The following is a 13,468-nucleotide window of genomic DNA, read 5'->3' as shown; positions in this document are numbered from 1 at the left end:
AAAGAAAGAAAGAAAAGGAAGGAAGGAAGGAAGGAAGGAAGGAAGGAAGGAAGGAAGGAAGGAAGGAAGGAAGGAAGGAAGGAAGGAAAAGAAAGAGAAAGAAAGAAAAAGATAGCCTGCCTGGCTTCGACTTGGATTTCCTCCTAGGTTATTTTCTCTCAAATTACTTGCTCATGTTCTATTCATTCCAGTCCACAGGCACATGACGCCCTTCTGTGCCTCCTAAAGTCCTAGCATCTCACCTCCAGGGATGTCAGTGAGCTCAGACAACCCTGGACTCAAACTCTCATCATCAGGATCTTGCAATTATTTCCACTCCACGCCTTGAAACAGACTCCTAGAATCGCCAGTGAGCAAACGTGAGGATGAGTTGTTCAGTCTTCATGGTGGCAACAACAGAAGAAACTGAGGTACAGAGTCATATCTCAAAATAAGTGACCAGCACAGTTAGGATTCAGACTCCACATATTTGACCCCAAAGGCACATCCACCCCTCATCCACTTTTTTCAGTTCCCCTTTGAGCTATGGCAACACAAAATCCAAGAAATCGATTTTTGAATAGTCTGTTTTGACTCTTTGGAATTCTCCCTTCTCCTTTCGTATCCCTCAGGCTGTCAGTCCCCATCTGCCCTGCCTCCAAGACCCTAGCATCTCCCCCTACTTCCCCCCTTCCCTCATACAGAGTCAACATTGTGACTGACATTTTTGTTTGCATGAACCCTCACTTGAGTCGATAACCTCTGCTCAAAGAACACCTCGAGATGCAGATAAGTTTTGGTCACAGTTTGGAAAGAGCAGGGGGTTGTGCCCCCAGTGGTTTGACTTACCAAGCAAACTTGCTACATAAATCTGAGTAACCCACACATCATCAGTGATATCAACATGCTCCCAAACCTAGCTATGGAGGTGCAAAGATCGGCACGTTTCTTTCCACATGGGATGAAATTGAGCCACGTCGGAAATCAGGTTAACTGCATGCATGAGAGCTGTGCAACAAATCAGATACAATCCTCCAGGGTCCCAGGCTTGTGAAGAAGGGATTCAGACAGAAGAAGAAACCACAGCTGTGTCCATGTTCAATGTCCTGGTGTTGACTGTGTAGGGCTAGTAAGAATCAGAAGGGAGGTCAAGGTCATGGGCAATGGGGCAGTCAGGTGGAGCTGGCACAGCCATGGGGGGAGCATGAACTGAATAGACCAAGTGTACCATCCAACAGAACATAATGCTCATGCTGGGCAAATAAGATACCACCAGGGAAGATCAGCCCTTCCCCTGACAGCAAAACAATGGGGCAGGAACACCTGGTCCCAAGCAGAGATTCGGCCAGGCCTGGGCTCTATGGGACCCATGGGCCAGGAGGCTGGCCTTGTTGGGCAGAGCGTGCAAACCCTGCATAGTCCTGTTTCCTTTCCTGCAACCTACCAGCCAGGCCAAGTGTACATTTTCAGGCTAATGATCTATGAGGTTGCCAAACTAAACTTCATTTTCTGTTTGAAAGATTTTTCTAGTTTGGGGCCAAGCACAAGGCTTGGCAATTTTACCCAGAGTTCTTCTTACACGTGCAGTAATAACAATTAACCAAAAGCAACCGTGTGCCTTAGGGTATCCAAGCCCCTAGAACGTGCAAACGAGTCCCAAGGCAGACGGGGAGTCAGGCGGGAGCACATCTGCTCATTTTCCTTTCCAAAATCATTGCAGTGCTAAGATCCCTCCCACGCTTGCCAGGAAAGTGCTGCCCAGTAACTGGTTGCTGCCAGCAGTGGCCGCACATGGCTCCCTAAGTAGCAATTCAGGGTGATGTCCCATTTGCCAAAGAACAGTTACATACATTGACTAGTACAGTTCAGACTTCTGTGGTTTGTGTGTACTTAAATAAAAATTACAGCCCACTCTTGGAAAGCATAATGAAAACTTGGTCTTTTTTAAGGGTTCTAAGCTATTTAATTGGTCCAAATAACATCTGTCCCTGAACCTTATACCATTACCCACCGAGTCACGGAGGAGATGCAGGTAATGCGGTTACTGCCTCCAGCAGAGGGTGACATCACTCACGCCTTGCTAAGTGGGTCCTTCTGTTCTTCTCCAGTGTCAATCCCTAGTTGCTTCCTTTCACAAAGCTTCTTATCCAACACACTATCGTTGTCATTAGTCAACTAATTAAAATGCCTATTAACATGGAGAATCATAAAAAAGATTAATACGTACAACCAACATTTGACTTTAACCTAAAAACAAATGTACATTAATTTGCCAGGTTTTCCTTGTGCCAACAATCCCCAATCCTTCTCTGACCAAAGTCAACTAGAAAAGAAAGAGAAACTTAAAACACTTCCCCAAACCTAAGTTCCTTGACTGAACATAAAATAATCCTGGGCTTAAAAGTCACCTGAGAGATTAGCTCATTCCACTCCTTTAATAGAACTGAAAATAATGTAAAATTGTTATCATTTTACAGAAGAGAAAAATGAAGTCAGACCAAGTATGTTAGCAAACCTGAGAGAGCTGTGAGTGCTTGCAACAAAGGGGTTGCCGATGCTAAATAAGCTCATCTGCTCTCTGGAACCCCAGACAGATTCAGGAATTAGAGGCCCCGCTGGAGGGGCATTGAAGGTGGGAGGCAGGGATTGAATCAACCAGGAAGATTGATTAGATGTCATAAAAGAGGCGGTCAGACTTCCCAACTTGTCCAGCGGGGTAAGTGGTCCCCATGCCCACTCCCACCAGGATATGCAGGGGTCTTATTTGGCGGATGACATGGACAAGAATGGCTCCAGGCTCAAGGCTACCAGGGAGGTCAGAGGGCAGGGGCTGGTGCCCCGCTGACATCAGGGCAAGGAGTAAAAAGCCCAGATGCTGGACCCAAAGACCCCACCACCACGCTTGGGCAGAGCTCAGGCAGGAGACTGGAGCGAGACCGGAGGTATAATGTGTGCAAAGCCGCAGAGGCTGAGACCGACCGAACTGCAAACAATCAGGCAGGGAGAGCATGAGCCCTGAGCAGGGAGGTGGGCAGAGTCCCAGTGGCGGTGGGAGACCAGAAGGCTCCAAAAAAGTTAAATGGTATGGCCATACCAGCACTGGAACAGGGTCGCTCTGGCAGCAGAGGAGCTCTCAATAATGAAGGAGGTAACACTGGGAATGAATGGTTGGGTCCAGGTGAGGACCACAGCTCCTGAAGAAAGGCATATGGGGGAGGGAGAATAGGTTTGAGATGGAGAGGATACACAGGAAAAGTTAAAACGAACAGAGTCAGGCCGTCTCTCACTGACCTCTTGGTTCAAAAGGTAGGAGCCCAAGTTTCCAATGTTACCCCTTTAACCTTGCCAGTTAATAGACCCAGAAAGACCTGGCTAAGTGAACGGAAAGAAGTATTGCAAGCTGAGCCATGTGGTTGCTGTGAGATTTTAAACCAGTTGCCCATTTCTTGCCAGGAAATGTAATCTCATTTTGGGTTAGATGGATCTGCCAGGAAATACTCCAGTGTGCAGTGAAGCTGTGGAGTAGAGGTCAATTTTACAATTATGAAATAGCTAGCTTTTCCAGAAACACCAGCAGTCACCCGTCTACATCCTCAAAGGGCAGCTATGAATATCATACCTGTGCAGCCCGTCGCTGGGGGACACACTGGGGATGATAATTCACAAATGTTGGGAATGTAGGGGTACGTTGGGTGCACAGCCAAGTGTGTGCTGTGAACTGGACAAGATGGGAGACGAGGTTGAGGCTTCTCTACAAACCTCATCAGCTAGGGCTGGGCATCAAAATTACACTTGTGCCTCTACCACAGCCCTCATTGAATCTTCTCATGGCCTGGGCAGTTCTTGGACCATCATGGTCTACAAAATTAGCACTCTCCCCAAGAGAACTAAGGCTCCTTTACTTCTTCTACTTGGCACTGATGATGACTTTAGCTGTGACAGAGCAAATGCCAAAATATGAATGCCATCTGGGCTTTAACAGTTAACTAACTAGAGCAATAGTTCAACAACGCCTTTCGACTAGGGGGAAATAATGGAGCTAGTGTCTTTAGCCAGTCTCAAATCAGTCCTACCCCTGACTCAGGCAAGGCTTAAAGGGGGCTGGGACTAGGAAGAGGCAAATTCACCGGGGATGCAAACCATGAGGGGATCCCAGAAAACTCAGTGATCAAGATATAGAATATTTCCAATATTTCTAAATATTTAGAATATTCTCAATATTGTAAAAATTAAAATGAACATAGAAAAATCCATGATGAATAAAATATCAAAATTTTATACAAAAAGGTGCCCTGCCAAGCCGTACTGGAGCCTGAAGCAAAAGAAAAAAATCAGTAATGTTGGTTGTTTACTTATTTAAAATTTGCAGATTTTGCTCATCATTGCATTCATTTGGATTTTTAAAAGATATAACATTAAAACATTTTAATCTTGAGTACTGACTCTTTGGACACCTTCTTAAATCTCGTGCCAGAGACAAACAACCCACTCTTGGCCCAGCTTCGTGGGAAGGAATTTGAATAGTTTTACACGTGTTCGCTTACAGCTTCGGACACCCCACCTCACGCCAACACACACACACACATACGCGCGCACACACACATGTATGGACATATACACGAAAGGGCTCGGAGAAATTAAAAGCCAGTCTTTGGAAATTTAAGCAGACATCCTGTCCATGGAAACAACTTTTCTCATTTTTTTTTTCAAGAGTGTTGCTGTTCACCTTTAAATACACACCTGAGATCAGCATTCGTAACAGAGCTGTGCACTCGGGTTGTGCTCACACACAGAAAGGAGGAAAATCAATTTCAATCCCCGAAGGACAGAATTACTGGTGCAGAAGGTCACTAAATGCTAGCACTTGCTCAGTGGGCTTGGAACAAGATCCTTGTTCTCATTGCTTCGCTGCACTTCTAGCAGAGTGGGGGAGGGAGGCCTGGAGACTGGCTCTCACCAGGGAAGAGAGCGATGTCGCTTGTACAAGCCACAGGATAAACACTTAAAACAGCAAAGGGGACACGGCAAACACATGCATAAGCAATGTGGAGTCCCAGACTGACGTTCGCACCTAACACTCCGGAGAAATTGGCCAAGATTGGCCCAACCAACTGAAAATGTTATTGCTGTAATTCTTTCAAGGTCACTTGTCAGACTGGGTTGTCTACTCCCAAAGGGCTTGCTGCACAAATCGGCCTTCCCACAGAGACAGAACTCAGGGCTGTGTCTCCGGGGAACCTCTCAGGCCCGGTTGCCATTTTGCTCATGCTCTTCCCTGCCAAGAGCATCTGATTCAGGCCATGTGAGGTCTGCAGTGGACATGGGCCGAGCCTGGATCCTGTGCCAGTGGTCACGTAGCCTGAGTCCTTCCAGATGTCGGCACACTGGTGCCATCTCTGCCACCTCAGAGATGACTGCAAATATTTGGTTGGAAAGCACAACAACGGTAACGTGATCAGAGGCACGGACGGGCAGTAGTCAGGAGAAGGCGGCCAGGCTTCTTCTGCACACATGCTGCCAGGAGCACGTGCATTCTTCGCCCGGTACGAGGAGGAGGGTTCAGCGGTAAAAGCCAGAGCATGGAAATCAAATAGATCTGCAGATGTGAGTCTGGATCCTGGCTCCACACATTAGCCATGGGGCCTTGGGACATTATCTGACCTCTCTGAGGTTCAGTTACTTAATCCATAAAGTGGGGAAAAGCTAACGGATGCAAAGTGCCTGGTGTGAAGCCCACACTCCCCACATGTGTACTGCGCCCTTTCCCCAGCCAAGACCTGCCACATAGGACCTCTGCTCCCCTTCTCTGCACCAATCCCTTTTCTGTGCCCAGAACCGCCAGGCTGCTCTTCCTGTTCATTATGGTTGAGGCTTGACCTAGCCTTCTCTTTACCAAGCGTCTGGCATTGGCGACAACAGGATTTTTTATGAGAATGAAGGAGCCAGGTGAGAGCATCCCATTCCCAGCTTGCATGATTTAGGCAAGGAGGCAGGGAGAAGAAGAGGAAACTAAGGCACATCTCTTCCTCTCCGCTCTCCTCTCTCCTCTGCTCCTACCCAGTCCTGAGGACCAGAGCAACCATCAGAGCGGGCCTACCGGGCTGCATCCCAGTTGAGCTGCTGCTGTTCTGAACTAGCTCTGGGGAGGGCCATGAAGGACACGCGGAGACTGAAGCTGAAGGAGGTGGCTGGACACTTTCTCCCACATCCTTGTGGGGAAAGGAGGTTATAGGAGCCCGAGGCAATGAAAACACTGCCCGAAGCAACAGGCTCATCAGGAACCCTAGTGCACATGAGCAGAACATAGGCTGACCTTGTTATTTGAACAAAAAGATTGATGCAGCGGGAAAGGAAATTTGAAATTACAGATGCCCCCCGCCACCCCAAATCTAAGCTATATGGCCACCAACCTCCACAGGCTTCCTAGGGAAGATGTCCGGGAGACTGAACCTGAGGGGTCAGGCCCATCCCGGGATTAAGAGTCACAAAGACGACAGAGAAAGGCTGTACAACCTGCGAAGTCCCATATGGGCAGGGCATCTTCCTGTAGTGACAACAGTTGTGTCTGGCCCCTGCTGTGGTTTTTGGCTAACATTGGGGGCAAGATGTTTTTGAATAGGGCACTGGGGTGGTGGAAAATGCCCCAATTCCAGGAACTGAAAGCAACAACAAGAAGTTATTATGTAGGGAGGTTTTATTGGCAAGAGAGGCCTTTACGACTCCCAGGGGCCCAGCGGCTGCAGCCTTGGGAGCAGCAAGTCAGCTTCTTGCGGCCTGAGCAGGAGGGATGGGGGAAGCAGTTGCTTATCCAGTCCACCAGATGGCAGCACAGAGAGCAGCAGTGGCCGGACCAAGAAGACAACATTGACGGCGGCCAAGGTCCAGGGAGAGCCTCGGAGGCCCACAGGAACGGGGCCGTGCGCGGGATACCAGCCCTACTTGGTGGGGAAATGCAGCGTCAAGGATAATTTTATTTTTAACAGCATTGTTACTCATTCCTTGGTCATGAAGAGCCTGGAGAAATAAAATTATACTCTAAACTTGTTAGGATTTGTTTTAAAAAATGAAAACATAATGAGTTATTTGGTAAAGATCATTTCTGTCTGGGTAAATTCGCGTTAAAAAATATAATGGGGGTTCAGAGGACACTTTTTTTTTGAGACAGGGGTCTCACTCTGCCACCCAGGTTGGAGTGCAGTGGTATGATCATAGTTCATTATGACTGTTACTTATAGCTCACTGCAGCCCCAACCTCCCGGGCTCAACGATCCTCCTGCCTCAGCCTCTCAAGTAGCTGGGACAACAGGCACACGCCACCATGCCTGGCTAATTTATTATTATCATTATTATTTGTAGAGACAGGATCTTGCCATGTTGCCCAGGCTGGTCTTGAACTCCCGGTCCCAAGTGATCCTCCCACCTCAACCTCCCAAAGTGCTGGGATTACAGGCGTGAGCCACCGTGCCCAGCCCAGAAATCACTTTCAAAGAAAGTAAGGTTGCTGATTTCACCTCCTTTGGGTTCAGCTGAGGCTGATGTTTGGCCTTGTCTGAGAGGAGTGACTTCTTGCTTTCTTTATATTGCTTTGCTCTCAGCCTGTGAAGAGGATCCATCCACAGCTCGAGCTGCCTCCCTGTTGCTCCCCATTTCTGGTTCCCCAGGAGATGAACCCTACCTTGGAGAGAAGAGGCAGAGAAGGAAGAAGCCCCACTGCATACGCTGGGCCCACTGTGGCCAGGCGGCTGCTGCTGCTGCCAGGAGCTCTCGGGGGTGACCCTAGACAAGGAGAATCTTCCCAGGGAAATCCTGGGAGGGGCTAACTAAAGCCATGTAGAGTAGGAAGCAATTTCTCTCCAAGCCACAGTCCAATGGCAGGCTCAATTATGCAGCCTCCTTCAATGGAGCCATCTCCCCCAGCCTCGCCTTCTGCCCCCACTCCAGCTTGCCGGGCCTATATCATCGCTTCCATGCTCCAAAAGAAGAAAACTACTTATTGAGCAGAAGTAAATGCTACTGATAATTTAACACATACTGCACACCACACCTCTACACAAATATCAATGCATTTAGTTCTCACAACAAATCTATGAGAATATCATACCCATTTACCAGATGAGTAAATTGAGTCACCTGGATTCTAATTCACATTGACTGACTCCAAAGACTACTTTTTTCACACCAGTGTGTAAGTCATCATCTTTCTATCGTTTTATGTGTTACCCCCTCTGGGGACCGTTTGCTTTTTTTTTTTTAAAGGAGCCTGAAAGGGCTAAGACTAAAGAGGAATACCACATATAATCTCCTGCCACGAATGTCTGCAACCTCACCCATGCCAGATGAATGGTATTTCCAGACTTTGGGTCTTAATGTCTATAGATTTTTTTTCCTTTTGCTACACTTGATCTAGCACCATTGGCTTCTGGGGGCATTCTTTGATTTTCTGATTTATTGTAGGGATCAAGAAATGGAATGTGTTAAATACATTTGCACAAGTGCAATTCAACATGTTAAGACAGGATTGACCTGCCAAAACATCTAAGTGTCTGAGAACCATCAACACCTGCAATGCCAGAGTACCGCTGTGATGTCCCTGTCACCACCATTGCACTCTGACCTCATCTCTAGCTGGAGCACACCACAGCCACAGCCCAATCCCTCCAGGAAATCTTCCTTCAGTTATCAAGATGGTAGGATGTGTTTTTAAATGAATGATCATTTTAACAATCCTGCATCTGAAAGCTTTCCAATATTCAGACCATTATATTAGTTTCTAGAGCTGCCATGACAAAGTACCTGAAACTGGATGGCTTAGAACAACAGGAATATATTCTCCCTTAGTGCTAAGGCCAGAAGTCTGAAATCAAGGAGTCAGCAAAGGCCATGCTCCCTCTGAATCTGTTCCAGGCCCCTCTCTTAGCTTCTAGTGGTTGCCAGCAATCCTCGACATTTCTTGGCTTGCAGATGTATCATTCCAATCTCTGCCTCTGTCTTCACAAGGCCTCCTCTTCTCTGTGTGTCTGTCTCCACATTTCACTCTTGTTATAAAGACACCCATCCCAATCCAGAATGATCTCATCCTAACTTGACTACATTTGCAAAGACGCTGTTTCCAAATAAGGTCACATTCACAGGTACCAGGGATTAGGACTTCCTCACATCTTTTCTTGAGACACAATTTAATCTACAACAACTACCTTTTCCAGACATCAATAATCAATCATGGCCTATTCTGGTGGGCACACTAGATACAGCGATCCTCCAGGCAGCTGGCCTGGCTCTACCTACCAGCAATCAGAGCTGACGCCTGCGGTGAAGCCGATTTGCCATCACAATTCTCACTAAAGGAATGAGTCTGAAACGACAGGAATCTAACATGTGACGAGCCTGTTGGGGAGATTGTGCCAGCATCCTTCAAGCCTGGGTGCGGGTGGCCAGTCCCCTGTATGCATAAGGTGGGTCCTGCTGGGGAGGGAGTCATCACACCGTCTCTTTGGTCTGGCAGGGGCTATGTACGCCTGACCACAGCCCTGGGTTCACAAGGGAGACCTTCCCGCTGCCTTTTCTGAGTTCGCAATCCACATGCATTGTAGTATGGCCTGGTTCCAACTTCACTCCATGCATACATTTCTCCTTCCTATACCCCCTGCAAATTGGACATAGTGATACACAGCCATCTCACAGGGCTGTTGGGCAATTTAATTAATGTTTATAAAGCACTCTGAGGTCTTCAGATAAAAACTGCTGTGTAAGTGCAAAATTGTTATTAGTTCTCAGCCTCCTGTCCCTTAACTTCTGACATGGGCTTTTGTTGTTCCTGAATGGAAGCTGTTTATGGGCTGTCCAGCTGGCTCTTTTGGGTACATAGGCAAGTACATACACATTTGCAGATTTTTTCCCCCTTTGAAAAAAGCATTCCAACTCTCTGGGACGTCTCAAAGCTTTTCAATGTCTGAATTTCTCTCTACTTGTCTCTACTAAGTACTGTAATCTACAAGAGTAGATTGTAAACAGGCTACTTTTGCAAAGAGTGGGGGGTGGGGAACGGTCAATTTGAAGAAATAGCTCCTCTTATAATGAAGAATAAAACAGTATCTCTTCTCATGCAGAATCTAAATGAACCACTAAGTGGGGTCTCTCTCTCTCGCCCAGAGGGATGCTGCACGTGTTTATGCATTGAAAAGAAGAAAAGAATAGAAGATGTGCTTCCAGTGCCCACGTTTTGCCTCCTTCCTTCGCCCTAACTTCTCAGGAACCATGGAAACAAATATACCCCACCTAGATGATGTTTTCCTGATAGTCCTTTGTTACCTCACTGTGCGCTGCCTGGGATCCCATGGGGAGAATGAAATAAAAAAGTGGAAAAGAAGAAAGATATGCCTGCAAGTGAAATGTCTTGTCTCTAAAGGACAGAGTGGGGCTCGTGTGTGATTTATCAAGCTCCGGGGGCAATAAACAATGTTATATTCCTTTTCCTTTTCCCTAAGACACATTCATACCCAAACCACGTCACTCAGGCACAAACCGTCACGTTCCCTTGAAGGTATCTTTTGGTTGATCATTATGCTGTTAGCAGTGTTTGTTAGCCAATTGCTGGAAGATTTTATTTTATTTTACTTTATTTTATTTATTTATTTATTTGAGATGGAGTCTTGCTCTGTCGCCCAGGCTGGAGTGCAGTGGCGATCTCACTGCAAGCTCTGCCTCCCGGGTTCACGCCATTCTGCTGCCTCAGCCTCCCAAGTAGCTGGGACTACAGGCACCCGCCACCACACCCGGCTAATTTTTTTGTATTTTTAGTAGAGACGGGGTTTCACCAGTTAGCCAGGATGGTCTCGATCTCCTGACCTCGTGATCCGCCCGCCTCGGCCTCCCAAAATGCTGGGATTACAGTCATGAGCCACCGCGCCCGGCTGCATTCTGTTATTTTTTAAAAGGAAAAGATGGCTGAGTTTTAAAAAATAATAACAAAAACATATAAGCAGCAGCTAGGATCATAAGAAAACCCAAGGCTGGCAATTGAAAAGACAGATGCAGGAGTCAGCTGGGGCCCAGCCCTCCTCTTCTCTTCCACTGATGCGGTGCTTCTTCAGGCTTCCCCTCAGTCTCCTACGTGGTCCTCCCACCTCCCATCTCTTCCAGCTCTTTCATCCTTTACTTTGTTTTCCTGGTTATTATCCTAAAATTGGATCTGACAATATGGCTCCCAAACTCAGAATCCTTTGACACTACCAGTGTACAAACTCTACAATATCCATCTTCCATCACTGCCTTCTCCCTCCTCCACCTGAGCGGAAGCCACTCCATGCCCACCTAAACTCCCATACGACCCTCTGTTCAGCCTGCTCTCTCCTTTCTTGCCTTAGAGACTATGCCCTCGCCTTTCTCACTGCTCTTTCCATTGCTACCATTCAAAATGAAGTCCAAGCTCACACGGAATCAGCTCTGCAAGGCCTCCTAAGCTGCTCCCAAAAGAATCCGGACATTGCCACAGTTCTTTTTCTGTGTTCCCAGTAATCTTCATATTTTATATATCACTCTCATATTTAGTAAAACAAGTCACCGTGCATATGGCTCTGAGCTCACTTCTTCCAGTTGATTGTAAGCTCCTTGAAAGAACGTGTCCCACTAGGTTAAGTATTGCATGGTGTCTACAACAGTATTGTATCAGCCAACATAACTTATGTTTAATTTCACCCATTCAACACACACACACCACAGAATGGCAGGTGGTAGAATCTTAATTTCGTAAGTACTTTAAATGTACTTTAAAGGTGAACATTAAAAACTGCACACATCTAGTCTTGAGAAGACAATAAATAACAATAGTAGACCACGACCAAATAACTGACAGCATTTAACCAACCAATGGATCCCATCTGCCTCTGCAGACAATCAGTTACAAAATTATGGGGGACAAGAGCTGGTGAATTTAGCACATAGCTCGTATCCTAAGATTTTTAGGCCTTCGGCTATTTTTACATAGGAAAGAAGAGGTATTAAACAATGATCCAGGTAATGCCACCAAATAAAGTTGCCAGTGAGGAAGAGCTGGGAACCAGATTGAATTATTCCAGACTTTCGACTGTCACTGTGCTGGGAGGTTGAATATATGGCCCTTGCTTTGCTGTCTCTACGTCCAGAAGTCGCTGTTATATCTCTTCCCTTGCAACCCCAGCAAATAATCGGGCTTTGCTGCATTCCATGAGTGTGGCTCAGTATTTTCTACGAGACAATCTCCTAAGTATTATTATAAATATGAAAAAAACACAGGCTTTCTTTTGGAAGAATGTGGAGCTGATAGTCACATCTGTATTTGTGTCCTGGGACATCCCAAGGCAAAATCACTGTAACTGTAGAACTCATTTCATAGACAAGGGACAACCTTGAATACAAAGCTTCCCCTGGCAGTGGAGATGAAGAATAAATAGGGTCCATGATTATCTGCCTTCCTCCAAAACATCTTCATAGGCCTCAATCGAGGCAGTTGAGACCAGTTCACTCTTCTTAACAAATTCTGCCCTCCATTCTCTTCTATACCCCCTTCTTTCTCCACGTCTCTCTCTCTCTCACACACACACACACACATTTTTTTTTTGAGATGAAGTCTCTGTCACCCAGGCTGGAGTGCAGTGGCACAATCTCGGCTCGCTGCAACCTCCACCTCCCAAGTTCAAGCGATTCTTCTGCCTCAGTCTCCTGAGTAGCTGGGACTACAGGCACGCACCACCACGCCTGGCCAATTTTTGTATTTTTAGTAGAGACAGGTTTCATTATACTGGCCACGCCAGCCTCGAACTCCTGACCTCATGATCCACCTGCCTTGGCCTCCCAAAGTGCTAGGATTACAGATGTGAGCCACCGCACCCGGCCACACACAAACTTTTTCTTATACCAAAGACTAGGTCTGAAACGTTGAGACTGCCTGCTCTCAAATTTCCATCATGTTTCCAGCTTAATTCAGTCCAAATTGACAAAGGGCAACCCTCCTTCCTGGTGTGTCCTGTACTGTAATTCTAATGGCCATGAAGAATTTAGTACACTGAGTATTAATCCTCTGAAAGCAACATGACTCCTTCACCAAGCCAATTCATTCCTTTTAACAAAACCACTTTGTCAAAGATTTACAGTTACTGATACTTTCTCTGCTACCCTTTTCTCCTTTCTTGTTCTAATATCAATCAAAGGCTTACCTTTTGCTAGATACTAGGCTTAGTGCTTCTATATATTATCTTATTTAATCCTCACAATAAACCTATTAGGCAGATACTATTCTTATTTTAAAGATCGGCCAGCTAAGGCTTAGAGGGGTAAGTCCTCTGCCCAAGGAAATATAACTTCCAAATCTTGAAGCTGGGCTACAAACTCAGGTGACTAGGAGCTCTGTGAACTCTCAATTACCACGCCCTGGCACTTTGGGTCAAGCATTTGAGAACAGACTTGATTCCATTGAAAGTGAATCCACAGCTTTTGGAGACATTTTATGTGTATT

This window comes from Mandrillus leucophaeus, unplaced genomic scaffold (genome assembly GCF_000951045.1).
Source record: "Mandrillus leucophaeus isolate KB7577 unplaced genomic scaffold, Mleu.le_1.0 Scaffold82, whole genome shotgun sequence".
Lineage (NCBI taxonomy): Eukaryota > Metazoa > Chordata > Mammalia > Primates > Cercopithecidae > Mandrillus > Mandrillus leucophaeus.
Note: the sequence above shows the minus strand (reverse complement) of the source record.